This window comes from Ursus americanus, chromosome 16 (assembly GCF_024610735.1).
Source record: "Ursus americanus isolate L20-20 chromosome 16, mUrsAme1.1.p, whole genome shotgun sequence".
NCBI lineage: Eukaryota > Metazoa > Chordata > Mammalia > Carnivora > Ursidae > Ursus > Ursus americanus.
Window position 1 is genome coordinate 22,725,724 of NC_142142.1, and position 24,755 is coordinate 22,750,478.

The window sequence follows — 24,755 nt, forward strand, 5'->3', positions numbered from 1 at the left end:
AATTTCCTGTTTCTATGTCCATTTGGAGTCTCAGTCTTGAAATCCAAGTACATACTTTCTGCATTCTAACGTCTCTGTGCAGAGCTTTGCTCTTGATACTCACCTATCCCTTTCTCGTGTCCTCCACCTCCGTTTTCACCACGGACCAGTAAGTGGTAGTTGTTTTAAAATGCCCCCAAATCCATAGCCACTCTTTCTTTGAGAGGTAGAATTTCTTTCTCCACCTGTTTAGTTTAGGCTGGTCCAATGTCTTGTTTTGACCAATTGTATATGGCAATAGAAACCCAGTGTGGATATTAAGACTGAATCTTTTGGGATCTGCAGCTTATACTTTTGAGCACTTGGAACCATGCCACCATGCTGTGAGAAGCCCAGACCATGTGGAAGAGAATCATGACACTCTGGTCAGCAACCCCATCTCCACGTGAGATTTGAGACAACAGTCAGCTCCAACTGCAGCCATTTAAGTGAACTGTCTTGGAAATTCTAGTTCAGCAGAGCTTCTAGGTGACTGCAGAACCAGCTAACATCGGTCTAATATGGCAGAAGGACCGTGCGGCTGAGCCCAGTTAACACAGAATTTAAAAAGGTAATTAAAAGTCATTTTAAGCTACTAAGTGTTGGGTAGTGAGCAACATAGCAATACATAACTGAAACACTAATTGAATTATTATCTGAGTCACTTGGTTATTAAATTTCCTATGGATGCTTGCTCACTAAAATTTGAGGGGTTTTTGTTTATTTATTTAAGAGATTTATTTTGATAAGAAAGCATGGACTTAGAAATCAATGAGATCTGGTTTAAATAAAGACTTTACTTCTTAATGTAACTGTATGACTTTGGGTTACACTATTAAATTTTCCTAAACCTCAATTTTCCCTTCTGCAAAAAAACAAAAAACAAAAACGAAAAAAACAGGATAAATAACACTGATTTCTTAACAGTTGTAGCAATTAAGTAAAAAATGTGTACCAGAAAAATTTACCTCTGTTCACCATCCATGATCCATGATCCATCCATAAGCACTTATAAATATCAGTGTCCTCCTCATTGACCATATCCATATTAGAGCCATGTATTTATTGATTTTTCTTTCTCTAACTCTCAGCTGTACATATTTCTGTCTTGTTACTGCTCAAAAGACAAAAATAAGGCAAACATCAAAAACACACTGACAGGCAAGCTAATAAACAAATGATTATGCTTGGTGTTTGGAAGTGGCCTGGGCCAATTTTCCAAGTTCTGTTTCAAATTGTGGCAACTCTTAGCGCAGGTACATTCCACTGGAATAAAACTGAGTTGCCGTCTTTTTACAGTCTGACATGGTTCTGGGGAAGAAGGGAAAGTGTGGCTACAAGTGACACTTTTCATCTTCCTCAACACTACTAGCTAGCCATTCCTTATATGCCTCCGTCCTCCATGCCCCACTCATGAATTCACTGTGGTGATTGAAAATGCTAGTTTCTCCTTTCGAGAATGTGTTGTCCCTCTGCTTACCACGACTCTTTCTCACAAAACACTCTACCATTGTATATATTTTGGAATCCAGTGAAATCCATCTGCTTTAGGAAGCTTATGAAATAGAGTCTGTTTCATCATAATTTCTTCTTTCTTTGAATTCAGAGAATTTATATTCCACAATCAAGGGGGACAATGAATAAGGAACTGTCTTGGGATATGTCTTCTGTTTTCATGTTATTATATAACTGTTCTCTGAATATCGTTATCTATTCAGCCAGATCGAAAGCTTCTTGAGAGCAAAGTCTAACACTTCCCAAAGGGTGATATTTAGCAAGTTACTCAATTTCTTAAAACCTGGAAAATGGGGGTTATAAATCCATTCTCTCTAGGTTGCTTGAATTTAATGAGATAAACACATTAAAATGCATAATTTAGCACATAATTTTGTTCAATATAAGCCAGTTAATTTTTAGTTGCAGTTTTTTAATATGCCTAGGCATTTGGTGGAAAGACACAATGTTTGACTGAGTCCTTGATATGTTCATAAAGTAAATTAGAAAATACTGCTGCCCGGGGCTGACGTGATGCATATGAAAAATAGGTAATGAATATATGGTTAATACACAGAGTACCAACATCAATTTTTTTGGTCCATTGATTTTCTTTCAGGAATATTCTGATGAAATCAAATACCCCCTGGACTTGGAACCTTTAGTATTGAAAACCTAAGACTGATTGTTTTAGTTCAATACAGGAAATAAAATCACGTGAATGAGAATTATGGTTAGCTCTTGGAAACAGGCCTAATATAAGGATTCTGGGCAAATGAAGACAACAGGAAGGCACCACATGGTTTTGATTCACTTCAGTAAAAAAAAAAAAAAAACAGTGTTTGGACAAGGGTAAGTCCCTGGTCTTCATCTCTTCTCAGATGCCTTTGCATTAACTAATAAGAAAGGACTATCTGTTATATCCCTAGGTACAAGGATTCAAATTCTAGGAGCAAAGAGCACAGTGTGCATATCATGATGGATGATGAGGAAAACAATGTCACTGTCCATGATTGGTCTAAACTCCCACATAAAGATCCCCAGGGATTCCTGTTGATCACCCAAAGCCAAGTTTCTTAAGCTTGCTGAGCAAGTGACAGCACAACACTAGCAAGAGTATCCATAGTTCTCAAGAGGGAAAATTTAGGGAGAGGTACTTCTAGAATTGGGGATGGGGGGCAACAGATTTTAGAGCAGAATTAGTAAGCATGGTCTGGGCCCGAGTTGGTCAGAATTTATAAACAAGACAAATTCATGAGACAGTTGTGGTCTTCTCTTTGAAAAACATGAGTTCAGACTTAGGATAAACCAATTCATCTGTGGTCTTATCTTGGAACACATGGGTCTAAATGGGGTGTTGTTAAAGCAGTTTGGGCTTATGCAGCATATGCTGCATGCCATAATTTGGTATAGTTTGGCCTGCAAGTCATACTATAGTTTGTTTTCTAAATTGTCATTTCTATTTTAACTTCTCAGAATGTACGTAATACAGTGGTGGACTTCTAACAAGGAAGAATGAGGCAAAAAATATTTTCGTGTTTGAAGGGAAGAGTCCAAACTTTTGAGTAAAAAGTCGATGCTGTTATTACTGCGCTCATTCTATCCAGGTGGCTTACTGAAGAAATACTTGAGAAAAATACATGAGACACTGGAAAAGTGAGGGAGGGTAATTTCCATTTCTAGAATATATCAGATAGATTTTCACATAAGAAATATTGCCAGGAACATCTGGCATTTTGAATGATCCAGACAGAGTTTATCAGACTGTTTCCTAACAATGTCATCAGAATGAGTGGAAATGCTGGAACATTTGTCTTTGAATCTGAGGAGGGTATTATGAGCATCCCAGAATATGACAGAACCAATGATATACCATTTGAGGAGCAAAATAATTTTTTTTTTGTCCTGATGCACTGGCAAGGAGAGCTTGAAACATTGGGGAGAGGAAGTAAGATAGCAAATAGATGTAGCAAATGCACGGCAATACCAGGGGATCCCTTAATTCTCTGACAAATAAATATCTCTGAGGAAACAGTGCTGTGGAAACCAGCTTTGTTATCCCAATCATATTAAAGAAAAATAATGTCCCAATCTCTCTATTAAAATAACACTGTTCGGGTAGAAACAAAATTTTTTTCTAAGTAATTAAGTATACTTGGCCATAAGCATTTGAATAAACATAATACTTGCTGGTTTCATACACTAATAAAAACAAAGAACAGTGTTTAGAACTAAGCCCCACAAAGAGGCAATTAAAATCAGTTACAATTCCAAATCATAACAGATGCAAAGATCTATTACAGTAGTTTATTTAATGAAGAGAGTAATTGACCACTATTTGATGTGAATAACTATTTAAAAAAATTTTTTTTCCCCATGGCCAATTGAATTTGTGTTAGAAGCGTCATAAGGACTCACGTTTATAGTTCATTCTTATATATATTTTTATAAGGCTGATCCTCATTAATAGCCCCAGGGGCAGTCCGAATCACCTCTGTGTTAATGAAGAATATTTTAATTTCAAGAAATGCAGATCAAACTACTTTAAGAGAAAAAGGAAGATAATTGGTTCGTACAACTAGGAAGTTTAAGAGCGATAGCTGCTTTGGGCATGGCTGGATCCAGGGACTTATAGAGCTTTAACTCTGCTTCCCTTTACAGTGCTTTATTTTGCATTTTGGCTTCATGTTCACTCTCTATTGGGTAATAAAATGTATTACTACTTCAGGAGCCCTTAGTCTATGTTATAGCTTCCCATCAAAAGATGGACAACCCCTTTTCTCTGAAACATACATATAAAATTTCACAGTAAGTCTCTGAGTGGCCTTGCTTGGGTCAAGTTCTCATCTCCGAAGAGATGCGGCGTTCTGATTGTTATGTGTGTGTGCCTGTAGCTGGGGGAGGGAGTGGTGGTAATTAACACCACTGCTGTATTAGGGAGGGATTGGTTTTCCAAGGAAATAAATACTGAGTAAGCAAATAATGTATATCTGATGGAAGTGTTAGCCATAAACAAACAGTTTTGAGTTCATTGCTAACATATTTGCAATTCTAAGAAGAAAGTCTCTGCCACTCTCTGACTGTTCTTTAAGTAGGCTCAAACTTAAGCAAAGGAGAGAATCCTACAGTAACTGTGGTATGCTGATTGTTATAAAGTTGAAGATGTGTGGTTGGTTAGAGTTAGAAGGAAATAACTTTCCTTTCCTCTAAAAAATGACCATAAAGTATGAAAGTGATAACCCTGCCTTCCCATTTTCTGGTCTTCTTTTATAGAAAGAAACAGGATTCTTCATTCCTTTTTGTCTAAGAATGCTCAGTCATAGGATAGAAATTCTCGTTCAGTTCATTCTTCCCCTCTGGCTCTCTCAGTCCATTTCCCTTTCTCCAGCATGTCCCACATACACTTTTTTTTTAACTAATTACATTCTTTGAAATGCCTGTTTTGCTGAATTTTGCAAATATCTAGGAATCTTCATGGGAACAGCTCCTTTTGTCCTTTGTTCTCAGTCACAGATAAAACACAGATTTGACACCTCCTCACTTACGTGTAAATCATTCCCATCTCTCAGTGCCTCCCCCTGTCCCCATGGATCTCTGTTTTCTCATTGGTATACCACTCACGAAACTATATCTGTGGTGGATGCTTGGTATAATCTGTCCAGCATCTTCTCTTAGAACTGCTTGTCACCTAACCGCATGGTTGCATTGCTTTTTAAAAAGTCAGTTTTATTGGGAAATAATTTATATACAGCAAAATTTACCAATTTTAAGAGTACAGTTGAAGTATTTTATAAATCTATAAAATTGTGTAACCACCACCAAAATAATAATATTGAACATCTCCATTCCCCCCAAAGAATTCTCTCATACTCCTTTACATTCAATCTCTTCCTCCCATCTCTGGCAACCATTTGTCTTCTTTTTCTCACTATACTTTTGTCTTTTTCAAAATTTCATATAAAGGAACTCACATAATATATAGTGTGTGTGTATGTGTGTGTGTGTGTGTGTGTGTGTGTGTATAGCTTCTTTCTCTTACCATAATCTTTTCTGAGACTCATCTGTATTGCTGTGTTTGTCAGGACTCCTTCCTTTCATGTGGTTTATTGGCCTTGACTTGACTTTGTGGCCCAAAGCCTCATTGACTGCTCCAAGGATGGGTCTCTGGGTCAAACTCAATAAGAAAGAGTTTCAGTATCATCTCTCTGATGCCTGAAGTCAGGAAATATAGAATTCACAAACTGAAGACAGCAATATATCCTTATTTGAAGAAAGCTAATCTAAAATGAAAGAACAGATACAGGACACAGAAAGAATTCTGGCAGCATTGGAGTCTAGCTCCAGGTCTTTCCAAAGACCAGCTATATAGTCTCCTCCCTCCAGCTTGGTTGTTTAACATATGTTTGGATTCCATAAGTCAATAAAACAATTTTCCTTTTTTTTTTCCTACAAAGTTCGAGGTGTTGTGTGTGTGTGTGTGTGTGTGTGTGTGTGTGTGTGTGTGTGTGTGTGGTGTTTTTTGGTTTTCTTTTTTTTGGAGTGGGGTGGGTTGGTCAACTATGGCTGATGGATTGTTATATCCTCTAGTACATAAGCTCCCTGAGGTTAAAGGCTCTGCCTAATTCATGTTTGCCCTTCTGTCACCCAACCACAGGCATCTAGTATGTTTGTTAGAAAGTTTAGCTAACCCGAGTTAAGCCATATGCTGTCATCATTTGTTAAGCACATACTAAGTGTGTGACACTGAGTTTAGTGTTGGGGTAAAGACGCCATTTCTGTCTCCCATCTACACCTCCCCAATCTTATCTCACAGTAACTTCACTGTGTCTTTCCCCAGCGACACTGGCTACTCCTATCCATGGGTTGTTCAGAGGCTGGACCAGTCTTCCCAATCTTTTTGCCTCTTAAGTCACTCTTTCAGGGAAGCCTTTCCTTGTCTTAAAGCTAAGACTTGGTCAAATGTCCCATGGAGAGATTCTCAGAGGACCATGCACTGGTATCTTTAAATAGCATTGGTTAGAACTATAGTTTTACATTTATCATTGTAATTATTTATTTAATCCATCCTCTCCAGTAGTTTAAAACCTTGAAGAATGTAGGGCTCCTATTTGTTTTCATACACCATTGTATTTACAAAGCTTAATAAAATGCCAGGAACAATAGGGTACAACATATTTTGCTGAGTGAATAAGATTAGGACCTGCCTTAAAGAGTTTATGATCAAATTAGGCTCCACAGATTTTTAAAATGCATTAAGTTCTCTATTTTTATTTGCTAAATCTGGAAAGTATAAATGAGTCATGGAGATACCTAGGGAAGTCTTCATGAAGGAGACAGTATAAGAACTGAATCTAATTTGAAAGATATCAACAAAAGTATTAATTTACTATTGTTGTAGCAGCAAATGTTCCCATTATCTTAGTGGTTTACAGAAACAAACATTTATCTTACTCAGATTACGTGAGGGCTCAGCTCTATTCACCTCTACCTGTTTTCTCATTCTGGAATGCAAGCGAAAAGAGGAACCACTCTCTGGGATATACTGTTTTCATGGTAGCAGGGTAGAGCTAGAGGCAGTGAGCCACATCGTGAATGCACATTTTGCTCAGTTCCATTTGCCAAGGCAAGTCATGTGGCCAAGGCCAAAGTCAATGGGAAAGGAAACGTATTTGCCTACCCTAAGTGAGGTGTGTGGGAAGGGGGATTATGAGAACTAGTAAGAACAAAAGCACAGATGTGAGAATGTTCTTTTAAACAAACATTTGGGGAACTTCAACTTATTTTTTATTAAACTTTCTATTTAGAATGGTTTTAGAGTTACAGAAAAGCTGTGGAGGTGGTACAGAGTTCCTGCACACCTATATTCAGTTTCCCCTATGGTTAGCATCTTACATTCATGTGGTACATTTTCACAGCTTATTAGTTATTACCAATCTTACATTATTATTAACTAAAGCCCATGCTTTATTCAGATTTCCTGAGATTTTACCCACTGTTCATTTTCTTTCCTCAGATCTCATCTCTAGAATGTCTTATAATATTTAGTCAGTATGTCTCCTTAGGCTCCTTCCAATGTTTCTCTGATTCTACTTAATTAAAATTGCTTGATTGACCTTAACTCTACAGAATATCTTAAGATATGAACCTCGGGGGAATTTCCCTGGATTAAGAAATGAATAAAAAGAATTTCTTTTTTGAAACAAAGTCCAAATTGTGATGCTATTTTCTCATCCTAGGTCCTGAAAACTCTGACTTACAACTGTTAGTTTGTTAGGGCATGCCTACATCTGGCATCTACTGAAGAACAGAGAGGTGGTCTAGTGCTTTTTGTGGACATCTGAGTGATGCACATTGAAGAAAATCAATGACTGAGAAACTAAGGGACTGGATTTCAAGAGAAATGCTGAATATGCATAACCTCTTCCATCCCTGAGTTAGTAACATAGACATGAAATATTGCAGTTAAGAAATGAAGACATCTGTCCATTTTTTGATTTGATTATTTGTTTCATGTGTATTGAGTTTGAGACATTCTTTGTAGATCTTGGATACTAGTCTTTTATCTGTAGTGTCATTTGCAAATATCTTCTCGCATTCTGTGGGCTGCCTTTTAGTTTTTTGACTGTTTCCTTGGCTGTGCAGAAGCTTTTTATCTTGACAAAGTCCCACAAGTTCATTTTTTCTTTTGTTTCTCTTGCCTTTGGAGATGTGTCATGAAAAAAGTTGCTGTGGCAGATGTCAAGAGGTTGCAGCCTATGTTCTCCTCTAGGATTTTGATGGATTCCTATCTCACATCAATGTCTTCCATCCATTTGGAGTTTATCTTTGTGTATAGTGTGAGAGAATAGTCAAGTTTCATTCTTTTGCTTGTAGCTGTCCAATGATCCCAGCACCATTTATTGAAGAGACTGTCTTTTTTCCCCTGGTTGTTTTTTCCTGCTTTGTCAAAGATTAGTTGCCCAAAGAGCCGAGGGCCCAATTCTGGGTTCTCTATTCTGTTCCATTGGTCTATGTGTCTGTTTTTGTGCCAGCACCATGCTGTCTTTGTGATCACAGCTTTGTAGTATAGCTTGAATTCACATCAAAACCACATTGAGATACCACCTTACACCAGTTAGAATGGCAAAAATGGACAAGGCAGGAAACAACAAATGTTGGAGAGGATGTGGAGAAAGGGGATCCCTCCTACATTGTTGGTGGGAATGCAATTTGGTACAGCCACTTTGGAAAACAGTGTGGAGGTCCCCTAAAAAGTTAAAAATTGAGCTACCCTATGATCCAGCCATTGCACTACTGGGTGTTTACCCCAAAGATACAGACGTAGTGAAGAGAAGGGCCATATGCACCCCAATGTTCATAGCAGCATTGTCCACAATAGCTAAATCGTGGAAGGAACTGAGATGCCCTTCAACAGATGACTGGATTAAGAAGATGTGGTCCATATATACAATGGAATATTACTCAGCCATCAGAAAGAACGATTACACAACATTTGCAGCAACATGGACAGGACTGGAGGAGATAGTGCTAAGTGAAATAAGTCTAGCAGAGAGAGAGAATTATCATATGGTTTCACTCATTTATGGAACTCATATGGTTTCACTCATTTTTGGAACATAAGAAATAGGAAGATTGGTAGGAGAAGGAAGGGAAGAATGAAGGGGGGGTAAACAGAAGTGGGAATGAACCATGAGACACTGTGAACTCTGGGAGACAACTGAGGGCTTCAGAGGGGAGGGGAGTTGGGGAATGGGATAGGCTGGTGATTGGGTATTAAAGAGGGCACATATTGCATGGTGCACTGGGTGTTATACACAAATTATGAATCATGCAACATTGCATCAAAAACTGGGGATGTATTGTATGGTGACTAATATAACAATAAAAATTATTAAAAAAAAGAAATGAAGACATCTTTTGGAAATACAATAAGAAAATATGCAAAGGATTACTTTAGTGTGGGTTTTTCACATTTTACCTGTCATGCGGAAGGGTATATATGAGGTACCATAGCCATTAAATTTTTGTCCGAAGAAGGGATCTTGGGCTTCCAACTGGTTATAGAGAAAGTAAGTGGGCTACAGTAAAACATAAGGAGAAAAGTCTAAAGTTAATATACAGAGAAACTATGGTACCTCCTTTTCTAAATGAAAATTGGGATGACTATTCTTTTTTTCATTTAAGAATAGTTGACACACAATGTTACATGAGGTTCAGGTATGCATCATAGTGATTTGACAATTGTATACATTATGTTATACCAACCACAAGTGTAGCTACCATCTGTCACCGTACAATGCTATTTCAATGCCATTGACTGTATTCCCTAGGCTGTACCTTTCATCCCCATCACTTATTCATTCCATAACTGAAAGCCTGAACCTCCCAATCCTCAGGATGGGTGTGTTTTTTAAAGATTTTATTCATTTATTTAAGAGAGAAAGAGAAAGAGCACAAGTGGGCAAAAGGCAGAGGGAGAGTGAGAAGTAGGCTCCCCACAGACCAGGGAGTCCCATTCGGGGCTCGATCCTAGGATCCCAGAATCACAGCCTGAGCCGAAGGCAGATGCTTAACTGACTGAGCCACCCAGGTGCCCCTGGGGATAGGTATTCTTAAGTGGCTTGAAGATAGAACAGGTTTTTAGAAATGTTTTGTTTCACAAAATTGCATAATGTTGAAATAGCTAATATTTATTGAATAGATTAAGTGTTAGGTGTGGTTATAAACATTCATTTATTATCACAACAGCCTATAAGATAGACTTTATAATCTCCATTTTCCAGATAAGGGAGAGAGACACAGAAAAATTAAGTAACTTGCACAGTCAATAGTATAGCCGGGTTTCTAAATCTGGTGCCAGAGTCAATGTTATAATCTCTACTTTGATTGCCTCTCCTGTAGGACACTGTTAGCACAGGCATTATGGCCACAGATATGAACCATCCAGACCTCCTTCCCAGAAGGATCTGTGCCCTCATTTCTGGGAGTGCTGTCTGTAGACAAGCGACAAGCCTGGCTCTGGCATCCACACAGTTTACTAGCACTTGTAACTGGTATATACTTGGCAGTCTCTTGAGGATAATTCCACTCTACTCCCTGCCTAGTTGCTGTCTATTGGGTCTTCTCATCAGAACCCTATGACTTCCTCCAAGACCACTTTCCATCCAGATCTCCTCCCCGCTCTACCTCCACATTTCAGTTCATGAATTTCTTCTAGTTTCCCCCTAGAGTGGGGCTAGACTGAGACTTACCACAAAGGAGAGACCTAAGCAAATAGGTGTTGCTCACTATCATCCCAACTTTGCTCCTATCAAGAAACACTTTATGAGTGTTGGCTATCTACACTGAGGTTCGTTTTACTTCTAGGTTGGTCTCCTTTTCAAGGTCCTATGGACTCATATTTTTACTAAGAAGTGGTGGAAAAAGTGGGCAGTGTAAGTAAAAAATAAAAGAGCTGCTTCACTATAAACTTTGTAAATTATTGAGATACAAATACATTTTTTTGTATTCATGTGGAATAAAGGCATACTAAAATTGGGAGAAAGTTGCTCTCCTCACTGCTCCAAGTAGAAATGAAGCCCAGGGGCGCCTGGATGGCACAGCGGTTAAGCAAGCGTCTGCCTTCGGCTCAGGGCGTGATCCTGGCTTTATGGGATCGAGCCCCACATCAGGCTCCTCCACTATGAGCCTGCTTCTTCCTCTCCCACTCCCCCTGCTTGTGTTTCCCCCTCTCGCTGGCTGTCTCTATCTCTGTCAGATAAATAAATAAAATCTTAAAAAAAAAAAAAAAAAAGAAATGAAGCCCAGCTTCTGGTCATTGGTTTTGAAAACTACTGTGAGTGTCAAACTGGTGCCTCCAGGACTCCAGCATACAGCAGCACTTGTACTCAGTAATGAGTGCCCATTGCATCCAACTAATCCATGGAAAGGAAGCTAGAGCATAAAGGGTGGAGGTGGGGGAGAATTTGATGGAAGCAATGAGGCAGCTGATCAAATTTATCTGTGGAATTTTGAAATAGGAGAAGGATGTCATTAAGAGATGGGCTGAGAGCAGGTAAGAGCAAGAGTGAAACATAGATTTTGTACAGGTGAGGAGGAGAGATGAGCAAAAGATAATCTAAAGAATCTCAAGATTGTAGATAACTAGAAAACAGCAGAAAAAGACAACATGAGCAGGCATTCAATCACAGTAGACATCTGGCCAAAATCATGGTATCTAGGGGTGAAATGGGATTAAGAATATAAGTTTGATTGCTTGTGTTTGGCTGCTGTTGAGATGTATCTTTTGCAGAATGGACTTGCCAAAGATAAGATGAAATAATGAACAAAATTTAGTCCAGTGGGATACACTGCAACAGGAAGAAATAGAGGTACTTTTAGGATACTATTCTGATGACTTATGGTCTTGCCTGTACTTGGATCCTGAAAACACAAAGGAGACAACCTTGCCCATGAAAACCTACCTCCTGTAGAAGTATAGCACAGGGTTTTAGAAGGCGAGCAAGCAACCTCAATTCTCCAGGAAATGTGCATTCACTGCAAAACAACTATTATGGGATGTACTGTGTTCAAAGGGCAAAGATGTCTGCATGCATCGTATGAAGCTGAATGCTGAGGATTTAAATGTGGACTTTGACTTGAGGTCTGAAGAGTCTACCTCCTGATTGTCCAAAGGGACAAGTGCTCACCACTGCGTGGAAGACATGTATATTCTTAAAGTTCCTCTTCACAGACTCTAAGCCTATTCTGATGCCAGTTTGGAGTTCTGAGAGTTAAAAACATTGCTATGCTGAGTACTTCTATTTTTTGTGGCATAAAACAGTGGTAAAGTAGATAACACGAATGCCAAGAGAAACCAAATGTTATAAAACCCTAATGCTGAACTGCGAATCTCTGGGGGAAAGTTAGAAATAGCCATAGAAATATCTATAGAAATATCTAATAAATTGTACTCTAGGAAAGAGAGGCTCTTGAAGAGTTAGTGAGAAGATGTTCCAAGGGCAATTGAAGGAGACTATTCATTAACAACAAAAGATGATAGAGGGAGAAAGGAAAGGAGATTACAGAAATGGAATAAAAGGAGCTGTTTACCTCAAGCTGTAACTCTTGAGACAGTTTTGCTTTTGGACTACAAGTTTTGAGAGTGTGTAAGGTAATTGGAAATAGCAGAAGGCTACCCAGTGGCCAGTTGAATTCCTGGAAGGCAGGCAGGAGGTACAGAGATCACAGAACAAGCACCATGAAGGCCAGGAAGGGAGAGAGCTCATCATGGGTACCAGGAAGATGGCTTCAGTGATTTCAACAAGATAAGAAGAAGGAAGACACCTGCAGAAGAACCTCCCTTAGACCTAGCACCCTCAGGTAAGTTCGCTCACCCGCAGGCCAGGAACATGGGAGCAAGAATAAAGAGGCAGGGAGGAAAATAGGGAGGGTACATCTGCTTTCCATGTAACCCTCTCAGTTAATCATAAAATGTGTGGATTTTGTTTGAGCATGCTGGTATACCTCTATCTCTGTGGCGCCTGATAGATATATCAAGAATAAACCCTACTTCATTCTATTACACCCTATGTTATTCTATTACACATGCACCATTAAAACACTAACCAAAGTGGAGATTATTTATAAAATTTGCCATCTGTAGCCCTCAAATTCATAAAATGAGAGATGGAAATGACATCACTATTCAAATAGTCTCTTCAAACACTTTGGAGATTTGTGACTTGAAGCTAACATTTTACCCACATGAATAGGTAAAATAAACTTCATCCAATGTTTAGATATGGTAACCAACCAAAGGCATTGGTAAGATGTCACAGCCTGGGTTCCTGGGGAGTAGATTCTGAGAAGCAGATTAGCTTGCTTAATTGAGAAGTTAAGAAGTGCCCCTGGGATCCACACCTGTATGCCTGTGGAAGGAAAGAAATGAACAGGATAGAGTAGGGAGAAGTGGATCTGCAAGGGAAACTCAACAGCCTCGGCTGACCCCATGTGGAGCTCTGTAGCTACAAGGATCCTTCAGCATTTTCCCAACTTGGATCAACATAGCTAGGTCTTCACTTGATATAGATTAGTCATTTTATGTGGGTCATTCTGGGAAGGATGTGTGTTTAAGCAAGGTAAATATGTAGCTGGAATGGTCTCTGAAGGGGCTGGTGGTTGAAGGTTATAACTGATAGCGCTCTTGGCTGTCAGGGCATTGAGTCCTTCACTGATGGGGGATTTGGGAAACACAGTAAATATTCACCCCCTGGAATGTCTGTGTGTTCAAGACTATACCAGAGAACATGGAGAAGATAGACAAATTAAATATTTAAGGTATGGTTCTCCACTTTAAGGAAAAGAGACCATGGAGCATGCACATTCAGGAGAAGTAGAGTATATTTGAAAGAGTCAGTTCTGACACGTACAAGTTGTATGAGCTTAACTATTCTATGGCTCAAACTTTTATTTGAAAATTATAGATAACAACTGTCTTAATTTTCTATAGCTACTGTAACAAGTTACTACAAACTTAGCAATAGAAAACAACACAGATTTATTATCTCACTGTTCTGTAGGCCAAAAGTCCAAGCAGGCTTGGCCAGTTTCATTTGCTTGGGATCCCACAAGGTAGGAATCAAAATGTCAGCAAAGCTGTGTCCCTTTTTGGAGGCTCTAAGGGAGAATCTGTTTTCTTATTCATACAGGATATTGGCAGAATTCAGTTTCTTGCCGTTTTAGGACTAGGGTCTTCATTTATTTGCTATCAGCTGAGGGCCACTCTCAGCTTCCAGAAGCCCTGAATATTCTTTGGCTTAGGGCCCACCTGTCCTCCATCTTCAAAGCCAGTAATAGTAGGTCAAGTCTCTCTCATGCTTGGCCTATTTCCTGCATCTTCTCCTGCTATATCTCTAATGGACTTCACTGTCTTCCTCTTCTACTTTTAAGGACTCATGTAGTGGATTGGGCCTACCCAAATAGCCCAGGATAATCCCTCTATTTTAAAGTTCATCACCTTAATTTGTGAAATTCCATTTGCCATGTAACATATTCACAGGTTGTTTCTATCAAAACTCACAGTGTTGCATGAGATTATGCTAAATGCCTGTATATCTGACATAGCATAGACCCTCAATAAACATAGCTTGCACCAGGAGTTTGGAAAAGAGACAAAGAAGCACTGTAGTCATCAGTGAAGTCTTCATGTAGGAGATGCTGAGTTTTTCAGGTTAGGAAGAATCTGGATATAAGGAAGGACAGGAAAAAGGCTATCATGTCATGAGAATAACATGAGCAAGAAAACAAGTGCAGCAAGTTCTTATAGCAAGATGCAGGATTTGAAGTCAAATAGACCTGAAACTTTTACTTTGTTTACAGTGAAGTCTGTTATCTCAAGCAATTTAATAAACTTCTCTGGGCCTCAGTATTCCTTGTGTGTGCATGTGTGTGTGTTCCAGGTGTGGAGCCTGCTTAAGATTCTCTCTCTCTCTCCCTCTCCCTCTGCCTCTTCCCATGCTTGCATGCTCTCTCTCTCCCTCTCTCTCTCTTTCAAAAAAATTAAATTAAAATCTAAAAAAGAAATAAATAAGTGTTTTGTTAGCTCAAGCTTCTTCTCTGAGAAAAGATTGCATCTTGCTTCCACTGCTTCTGATTGCCCTTTGCCATGAATTATGCTTTACTTCAGTATTAGGATTGAACATCCCCATTTATATTCCCAAAGAGCCTTTACTCCTCTTCAGCTTATAATTTAAAAATTGCCTCATGTGTACCTCCCCTCTCCATCATAACACTAGTGGATAGGGTTAGATTTTGTACAACATTGCTAGAGAAGTTTAGATTTAATATTTTTATAAATGAGTCATTGAAGATTTTGTTCTGAGAATTTATAAGACTTTAGGAAGATGGTCTTGTCCACCAGATGAGAGAATATGAAGGCTGAGAGTGATTGAAAGTGGAGAGAAGGGCTCAGAGCTGTATTGCCCAACAATCCGGGCATGGGGTGATGAGGTTTTTCCCCCATCTATGGCATTCTTTGTAATGAGGAAAGAGAAACTTCTATCAGTGGCTTACAATATTTATGGTAGTTATCTGCAATGCGCATGGGATGAGCAAACTGCTAGATGCTTTTTAATTATTAAGTTATATATTATTAAGTTATATATTAAGTTATATATTATTAAGGTGATGAGGTTTTTCCCCCATCTATGGCATTCTTTGTAATGAGGAAAGAGAAACTTCTATCAGTGGCTTACAATATTTATGGTAGTTATCTGCAATGCGCATGGGATGAGCAAACTGCTAGATGCTTTTTAATTATTAAGTTATATATTATTAAGGATGTTAGAGGGGATTCTGGCACATAGTTGAAAAATAACTTATGTTCTGCTTTTGGTCCTGCTACCAATTAACTGTGCAATTTTTGGGAAAACACTTATGTCTGTAGTTTCCTCAGCCATTAAAAATGTAGTTTCCTCATTTAATAATATAAACTTCAAGGATCCTTTTGGTCTAGAAGTATACTATTGTAAAAGAATAAATAATGCCTGAATTTGGAGAAACCTCCTTTCTTCTCTTTTTTCCAAGCATCATACATCATTCTTCAACTACAACTAATTTTTCACATGTATTTATATTTCATTAATCTGCATATGTGATCCCCTCACCAAGTATTTTTAAAAGAAGTGGAATTTAATTTAAAAATCACTATATGATATTTTAAAAGTAACTCAACATAAATGGAATCAACATTCAATAATTAAACTTTATTTCTTCATAAAACCACAAAATGATCAAAATTACATTTTCCTCTGAAGTTATAATATTCCAGTATTATGAAAAACTAAGAGATTTCCAAACCAAGGAAGCCAAATTCAGTGGCATGTTGATAATTTGAGGAAGTCCATGCATATGATGTATAGAGAAGGACGCCTCATTTATTAGCTCTAATGGATACAGGCATTAGCAGAGAATCTAAACACAATTATGTTATGGATAACTCTAAACTAAGCTTACAAAATTATGCATAAATATGACTGTGCCTAAATCTTAAGAATTAACAATACTTCAAATTAAATAACGAAATTCCCATTCAGGAAACTGGGGAAGTGTCCAGTTTCACCATGCAACCAGTGCTTTGAAGAGAATGAAAATTATCATCCCTACTTCTAAGCAAAGAAATCACTTAAAACAGAGTAACATTTCTTCAAGTTTACTTTCTCTGGACAACTAATATTTAATTTTTTAAAATATTTATTTATTTGACAGAGAGCACAAGCACAAGCACAAGCAGGCGGAGCAGCAGAGGGAGAGGGAGAAGCAGGCTTCCTGAGCAGGGAGCTCGGGATGGGGCTCAATCCCAGGACCCCGGGATCAAGACCTGAGCTGAAGGCAGACGCTTAACTGAGTCACCCAGGTGCCCCAATATTTTGACTTAAACAACACTTTTGGTGGATTGGAATAAGCTTGAAGTCAGAAGATTTGTGTTTAAATACTGCCACCTCCTTTTGCTAACTCTGTGGCATGGAACAAGGTCACATGTGTGTGATTATTTGGGACATGAAATGAATAATAGAGTTATATCTACCCTATGTTCTTCAAATGAGTATGGATAAGATACGATAAAATGATTAATGTGGAATTACTTTATAAAGTATTTACATTTATAATAACTTGATGAATTATTAGAGATAAAACAAAACAAAATATAATCGTATACATAAACAAATGATATATACTGCATTAACTTCATATTTTATGCAAATGTTGCAAAATAAACCACATTTCTTTTAATGACTCTACTTTCAGGATAATACGATCTATCTGAGAAGACATATAAACAAGAACACTTAACATTCTCCCACTAACACCATGGGAGCTTGTGTAAATCTCTAGGGCTTCAAGAAAACTCGGGGGCCCCCAAATCAATACCCATTCTTTACAGCTGAGGCAACTGAACTCCAGAGTTTTAAAGTATGACTTAAGGGAAAGATTCAGAAGAAAGCTGACATTTGCAATTGAGATTTGGTATTAATAGAGGAAAATGTTGCTAGTGCATCTTGCTTAATTGCAGATACAAGAGCCAAAGAGAACAGTAGTATCTCTAAATCATATCAGTTTCTAAGAATAGTGGGTAAAAAAATTGACTAAATAACGTGCAGATGTGACTTGAAAGTTGATGATAATCATGACAACCAAACTCCGTATGACGAACCTATGAGGATTTTCTTTCACAATGTAAAGTAGTGGTAAGACACCAGACAGGACTATTCAGTTTCCAATTAGACTTTCAACTTTGGCATGTGTGCCTTCATCAACCCATGAAATGGGCACTGTACTTTGCACAGTGCCCACGTGATGCTGTTTTTAGCAACCAGAGCACTAAAATTCTGCAAGTAGAATAGTCCTAGGCTGTCAGGCAGAACAAGGCACAGGTGCTCAATCTTGGAAGCCTACAACACTGTATTTTTTAAATGAGGGCTGTAATAGAAATGATTCCTTAAACTGTACAATGATTTACATACACTATCACTCATGATGGTTAGGTACAATATAGAGGTCTCCACTGTATAGACAAGGAACAAAATAAACGTGACTGAGGTCACATAGCAAGTGAATAATGAAGCTAGAACTATACTTCATATTCTCTAGCACAGAGTCCAGTCTTTTGTGTTTTCATAGTTCCACACTTGTCAATAATAATTATAACTATTATTTACCAACTACTTACAATGTGTCAAGCACTGTGCTGAGTTCTTTAGATGTTCCATTTCGTTCAGTGAACCCAAAACCCCACAGAGAAGGAAGCATTATTATCTGCATTTCATAGGCAAAGAAACTAAAGCTTGTGGGAGAAGTAGGAACACCTTGTTCAAGGTCACAGAGGTACCGAGGGGTGGAGCCAGCACCCACACCCCTGTCTGCCTGACTTCAGCCTGTCCTACTTCCTCTCCTAGGCAGCTTCTGTACCTCTGGCGGTTACCATTGTAGATGCTTCCCCTTCAAGGAGTTTGCCTTGAATCAAAAAGCAGTTTGACTTAAAAATAATAAGGCAGAACAGTGAAAGGACCTGCATTATTGCCCTTTTAGGGGTCTCTTTTCATATCTAATATTAGAAAAATGATATTATTTTATATAATCCATACATGCTGCATTTCGTTCTCTGCTCAGTATTTCAGAGCAGAGCTCTCTATCAGGCTGTTGTTTTTTTTTTTTTTTCCCAATTCCTACCTCACAAAACATAGTCAGTATGCATGTATATGGTTATATGTATATCTCCCCTGGGGCCACCTCCTGTTCTACATGCTCAGAGAGTCCCGGACAATGACAAATATTCTAAAACCTCCACGCGGCCCTGATTGTTCAGCTATATTACTAATGATGTCTCTATATTTTCCAGAATCTAATATACTCTTGAAAAATATTAATTTAACTTCCCACTACCAGCATTCATCCTTTCCCTCCTTGTTTTTTTCCCTTCTTTCCTACTTTCTTTCCTCCCCACATTCTTTTTTTCTTTCCTTCCTTCCATCCTTCCATATAATAATAATTCAAAGTGATTATTAAGTGCAAACATGAACTGGGGGAACAAACTGTCTGGCCAGGACAAGAGCCCATATATGTATTAAAGAGTAATAATGTGTCACAGACTATACACAATGTAGATTTCTCTGTAAATTAACAAAGATCATGAAAAACAGTTCCCTATGAAAGGCCAGAACTGACCCTTGAATAGTACCAAAATACATAAAGAAGAAGGGAGAGGCAAGAGAACCTTTTATAAATTTCAAACAGTGGGCACTATGAATTTGGTCTCTTCTCTCAGCAAATCACCCCCTCGCTTTCCAACCAACCAACACAGACCATGGGCATGCAGTTCTCCAGTTTAACACCCTGTCTTGCACCTCTGTTTCTTTGCCTTTGCTGCCCCCTCTCTCTGGAATAGTCTCCCAACCTACCATCCAAATCTCCTGACTTTCTGTGAAAAGTCAGCTCAAGGGTAAATCTGTAAATCCTTTGTGAAGCTCTCTCTGGTTCCTCCAGACTGGCTAGGCTTGCCTTCCTTGAGCCCCAGTGCACACTGCATGTAACCCCACTGTAGCTGTCATCACTATGTTGGATCAATGCCTATCCACACTGTTTCCACACCGCACTGTGAGTTATTTGTTGTCTAGATCCCAGAACACCAGCAGCCTGGAATGCTTACTAAACAACCAAATACATTCCAGGAATGAATACATTCTATAAAAACATTTGTGAACTTGGTCTATATAATTTGGGTACAAGAGTGGTGGCTCTAAGTGTTAAGAGCTCCATCTAATTCAGGCTAGTCTCAAAAATATTTACTCTGTGGCTTAACTATGAGGAAAAGAATTAAAAGGCATGGTTTGAGAATGTGAGAACCTTCACCATGAAATGAACTATATGCAATATAAGTATCTAACTGATGAATAAATATGCATGAAAGAGATGAATGAGGCATTCATATGACAACAGTGTCTGAGTCTTCTAGAAGTGGCTGGTGATTGCAGGCTTCAGTGGAACATAATGAATAAAAGACGAGGCTGTATGTGTTTTAGGTAGGTGGATGGGTGTGCAGTACAGAGAACTGGTAACAAAGAGGGAGAATATTCAGGAATACCTAAAATAAGTAATTCATTCCCCGGTGAAAGTGAAAACCCCAAACATGACTGTTGCTAAAAGTATCACAATTACATAACATCTTAAACAAATTTTGTGTATTTTTTAATAATAAAATGGATCATTCTCCAGATGGAAAGGGGATATCGCACATGTCAACCAACATCTGGAGACTGATTGTATGAAAATGGGAAAGAACATATAAAAGTTTTCCAGCTTCACAGAAGGTGAAGTTAGCAAGAAGAGGGAATAGAATCATCAGAAGTTAGAGCTGGAAGGTTTATGGGAATCATCTTCTTTTGCTACCTTATTTTCCAATGAGGAAACCTTTCAGAGTCCAGAAAGGTAAAGAAACTTACCAGCTAGTCAAAGAATTTAAAAATGTCAGAATTGGAGCTAAAACCTGAGATTTCTGATTCCCAGTCCGATGTCCTTTCTTCTATACTAGGCTACATCAAAATCAGGCCAAAAATAAAATGCTAAAGCTACTAGGCTTACCGTTCAGAAGAGTCTGTATAAGGAAATAGATTTGTTCCATGTTTCAATGTCAAGTCTTTGTTTCCTTGTTTACAGAAAGAGCAACTTGGACCACAGTCTCCTACTGACATCTGGTGACTGAATCAGGGTAATACAAAATACAGGATAATAAAAACAAAGCACTTTTGCACTTTTGTTTATTAACATTTTCTAGGGTAATTAAATTGAAAATTTGGAAGATATGTTCTAATATTTGAAATTAGTCTTTTATGTTTCCCTTCTTCATTAGTATGTCTACAAACAAGGCTTCGTTTTATAGTAATTCTCTTATTTGTAATAACAGTGAATTATTGCCAATCTCGTGCCATCTGAGTCCAAATTACCTAATCTATTCAACAAAGGTTTATGAGCACCTACTATGTGACAGAAACAGTTCTAGTGACTGGGGATGCAAAGATAGGTATCTATCATCCCCTTATTTAGGAACCTCACGGTCTAGCTGAGGAAATAAAGCCATTACAGGGAACTATAATACAATGTGATAAGGGCTAAATGAAGGTATGTATAAAATATGCTGCAGAAGGAGTGACTGTCTGGGAAATCAGGAAGGCTTCAGAGAAAATGAGACCTTCTTAATTTAAAAGGGGGTTTGGGAGTCCATCTGACTTAGAAAGCAAAAGGTCCCAATTCATTCTCTCAAGTATAACACAAAGCATCTAACATTTAAATGTACTTTTATTAACTTTCATTTAATGAGTATGACTGTCACACTATATTTCTTCAATTTTAATCAACTTGGTCCTTGTAGAAAAGAAGAGTATGCTACTATTTCTGGTCAATAACACAGGGATGTTTCTAATATTCTCACTATGTTTATTTCTATATCTGGTGAGTAGAGAAGCTGCAGGAAAGAACCCAGAGTTGTCTGACTTTAAAGCATTCCAGTGTCACTTATTGAGTGACTAAGATGTGTCAGATATTCTTCATTGTGTGGGAGACAAAATAGTAAATGAAATCCAGACCCTCATTATACTTATAATCTAGAGTGGAGGGTGGTCAATAAATAAATAAGTAAAACATGTTAGTCAGGTAGATATAAGTATTATTAGAGAAAATTGAGTAGAGATGGGGAATAGATAGTGCTGGGAGGGGTAATTTTAAAGATGGTGGTCAAGGAAAGCGTCCCAGAGAAATTGACATTTTAGCAAAGGTGTGAAGGAGCAATGGAGGGGGACATGCAGGTATTTGAGGAAGAGAGCTCCAAGAAGGAGGAACCGTAAGAGCAAAATCTCTGTGTTGGGAACATGTGTAGAGTATGACAAACACCAAGGAGGACAATGTGACTAATGAATGAGGCCCAGAAAGAGTAGAAGAAATTAGTTCTGAAAAAAACAAATAAACAAACAAACAAAAAACAGGGGCCTGTTAGCCCTTGTAAGGAGCATGGTGAAAAACCATTGTAGAGTTTAGGGTACAGGGGTAACATTACTCAATCTGATCCAGGTGCCATGTTTAGAACAGACCATAAGAGGGAGGTACATGCTGAATCAGAGAGACCAAAAGTAGAGTATCATATTTATCTAGGAAACAGATGATGGCCACTTGGAGAAATTTGGCAGCGGGAGAGGAGTCACCAGATTGTTTATACATTTTGAAGGTACAATTAACAGAATTGATTGATGGAGAAAATATGTAAGAGAAAAAGAGAAAAGTCCATTGGGGGTGACTCCAGGTTGCTTAAGCAATTGGAAGGGAAAATCGACATTAAATGCTAAGGAAGATCCAGTTTGGAGGAGCTGAATATCAAGCTCCAGGATATATTAAATTTAAGGTGTCTATTAACTGCAGAAGGGAGGATGTTCAGTAGCAGTTGAATAGAATTCCAAGTTCAGGGGAAGAACATTTGAGCATCATCAAAATACAGATAATATTTAAAACAGTCATATTTGGTGATATGGAGTTGAGAGTTTGTGTTGATAGGGAAGAGAAGAGAGGTAAGGACAGAACCCCAGTGAACTTCAGTGGAAAGATGAGAAGAATCAGTAGAGAGAGCTGCAAGAAGCAGCAAAGGGGATTAGAAGAAGTGAGAGAGTAGCTTCCAGAAGTCAAGTTGAAGTAAATATTCCTAGGAGAGATTTATTCATGGCATCACTGCTGCTGAGAGTTTAGTTAGGACAAAGACTGAGACTTTATCATTGCATTTAGCAGCTACAGAAGTCATGGGTAATCTTGAGAAGAGCTGCTTTTGGAGTAGACTCACGTGAGAACAGGAAGAAAGAAAGGGGACAAGAGAATGAATACAAGAAATCTCTTTCAAGGAATTTTGATGTATAGGGAAGCAGAGAAATCAGGTGATAGTTGGAGGTTATTTTAAAGAAGGGGGTTATTTTTCAAAAGATATTACAGTATGCCTGCATGTTTATGGGAATAACCTGGTTGAGCTGAAAAAAAATGTGACTTACGGAAGAAAGAGAGCCTAACTGCTAAAGTAGTTTTTTAAGGAGGACAGAGAAAAAATGATCTGGAAGTGTCAACTATGAGAAAGGACCTCTCTATGTCTAGGTCCAGTGACAGAAGAGGTCTGGGAGACAAACCAGCAAACACATGAGAAAACACTAAGTTTGTTCTTGCTGTTATTCTTCCAACAGATATTTATTAGAATGCCAACTATATTCAGGTCACTAAATGAGGACTTTTTTTGTAAAGATTTTGTTTATTTATTTATTTTAGAGAGAGAGAGAGAGAGAGAGAGCATGCGAGAGCACATGAGCGGGTGGAGGGGCAGAGGGAGAGGGAGAATCTCAAGCAGACTCTGCACCGCATGCATGCAAGGCTTGATCTCATGACACTGAGATCACAACCTGAGCCAAAACCAAGAGTCAGATGCCTAACCAACTGAGCCACCCAGGCGCCCCATAAATAAGGACTTCTTAAATGAAGAGCATTATTTGATCGTGCTATTTTCATAGGTTTCATTCATTTCTATTGGCACCCAGCATGTTTGAGAGGAAGATAGACATTCATATCCCTGTGTTCTAGCCAATTTCCAACTCAGAAAACCATACAGTGCTTTCCTACATCTGTTCCTGCTATTTCGATTGAAAAAGCTATTTTCTGCTTCTTCTCTATGGTGTTCAGCAGAAAGAATAGTGCCTGTGTGTTTCCAGAGTGGGAGACTCAAATCAAGCGGTGTTTTATATTGTCTCCTAATGGTGACACAGTCTCTTCAAAGTGCTTTCAGAGTCTGCAGAGGAAAAGTATCCAACAAATATCAGAGCTGCTAGGAACTTAATCATGCGCCCTAAGCAGCAGATCACTCAAATATAATTGGCCAGAGATTTCATTTTAATCTTTTTTGCTGGTCACATGTCACACCTCTGTACCCCATGTGTTCTTGCTCCCGGGCTTACAAATTGTGTTTTCTTGAATTCGTTCTCATTTTCAATTCACAGAATCATGCTTCTTCTTTGACGACAGTCTTTCACTCTGATAGTTCAATTCATCCACATGCTTATAATGAGCAAGATCTCAGGTCCTAGGGGGAAAGGGAATGAAAAGATGAATGAATTCTGGTCCCTGCAGGCCATGAGCCTGCTGCGAAGAAGGAAGTTTGGTTCACTCTGCCTCCCTAATCCTTTGACCAGGAAAGAACAGAATATTGTTTTAAGCCTCCTCACTTTAGCAATCCCCTGGGGTGGTGCCTGCAAATAGGAATTATTAGCAGGAACCTCCAATGCTTCGTGTGTATGCTAAGCCAGCCTAATAACACACCTATATTTCTGATCTGGATCTTCCCTTTAGTAAGTGCTAAGGGATCCTACTTCCCCAAATTTCTTCCGGCTTCAATGTTTTCAGCTCATGTTACCACTTCGCAGAAGTTCTATTTCTCTCCTCTTTACTCTTAAGTAAAATCTACAGATTTTTAAGAATACAAAGTGTTCTAAAATCTGCCTGCAATCTATCTTCTGACTCTGCGTTTGGGGGGGGGGGACAGTCTTTTTCATGGAAAAAAACAAAACAAAACAAAACCAGAGCTTGTGGAGGTAGAGATCTCATTCTAAATCACAGTTAATAAGTCTGGGTGAATAAGTCTGGGTGGTATATAGTATAGTATAGTAACATGAGTTCAAAACAATGGTTGAGCAAAC

At 38.5% G+C, this 24,755-nt stretch overlaps 2 long non-coding RNA genes across 2 annotated transcripts in view; one reads left to right on the plus strand and one right to left on the minus strand.

Moving 5' to 3' along the window:
- Positions 1–12,114, minus strand: part of LOC123803815 (uncharacterized) — a 32,001-nt gene extending 19,887 nt beyond the window's left edge. Inside the window, exons 1-3 of the long non-coding RNA XR_006782979.2 lie at positions 11,976–12,114; positions 9,491–9,590; positions 987–1,132 (exon numbers count right to left, since the gene is read on the minus strand). This is a non-coding gene — a long non-coding RNA (uncharacterized LOC123803815). The remainder of the gene's footprint in view (positions 1–986; positions 1,133–9,490; positions 9,591–11,975) is intronic.
- LOC148108777 (uncharacterized) lies at positions 12,088–21,478 on the plus strand. Its single transcript, XR_015726955.1, has 3 exons — positions 12,088–12,873; positions 16,759–16,906; positions 20,704–21,478. It is a non-coding gene; the product is annotated as an uncharacterized LOC148108777 (long non-coding RNA).
- Positions 21,479–24,755: the final 3,277 nt, after the last annotated feature.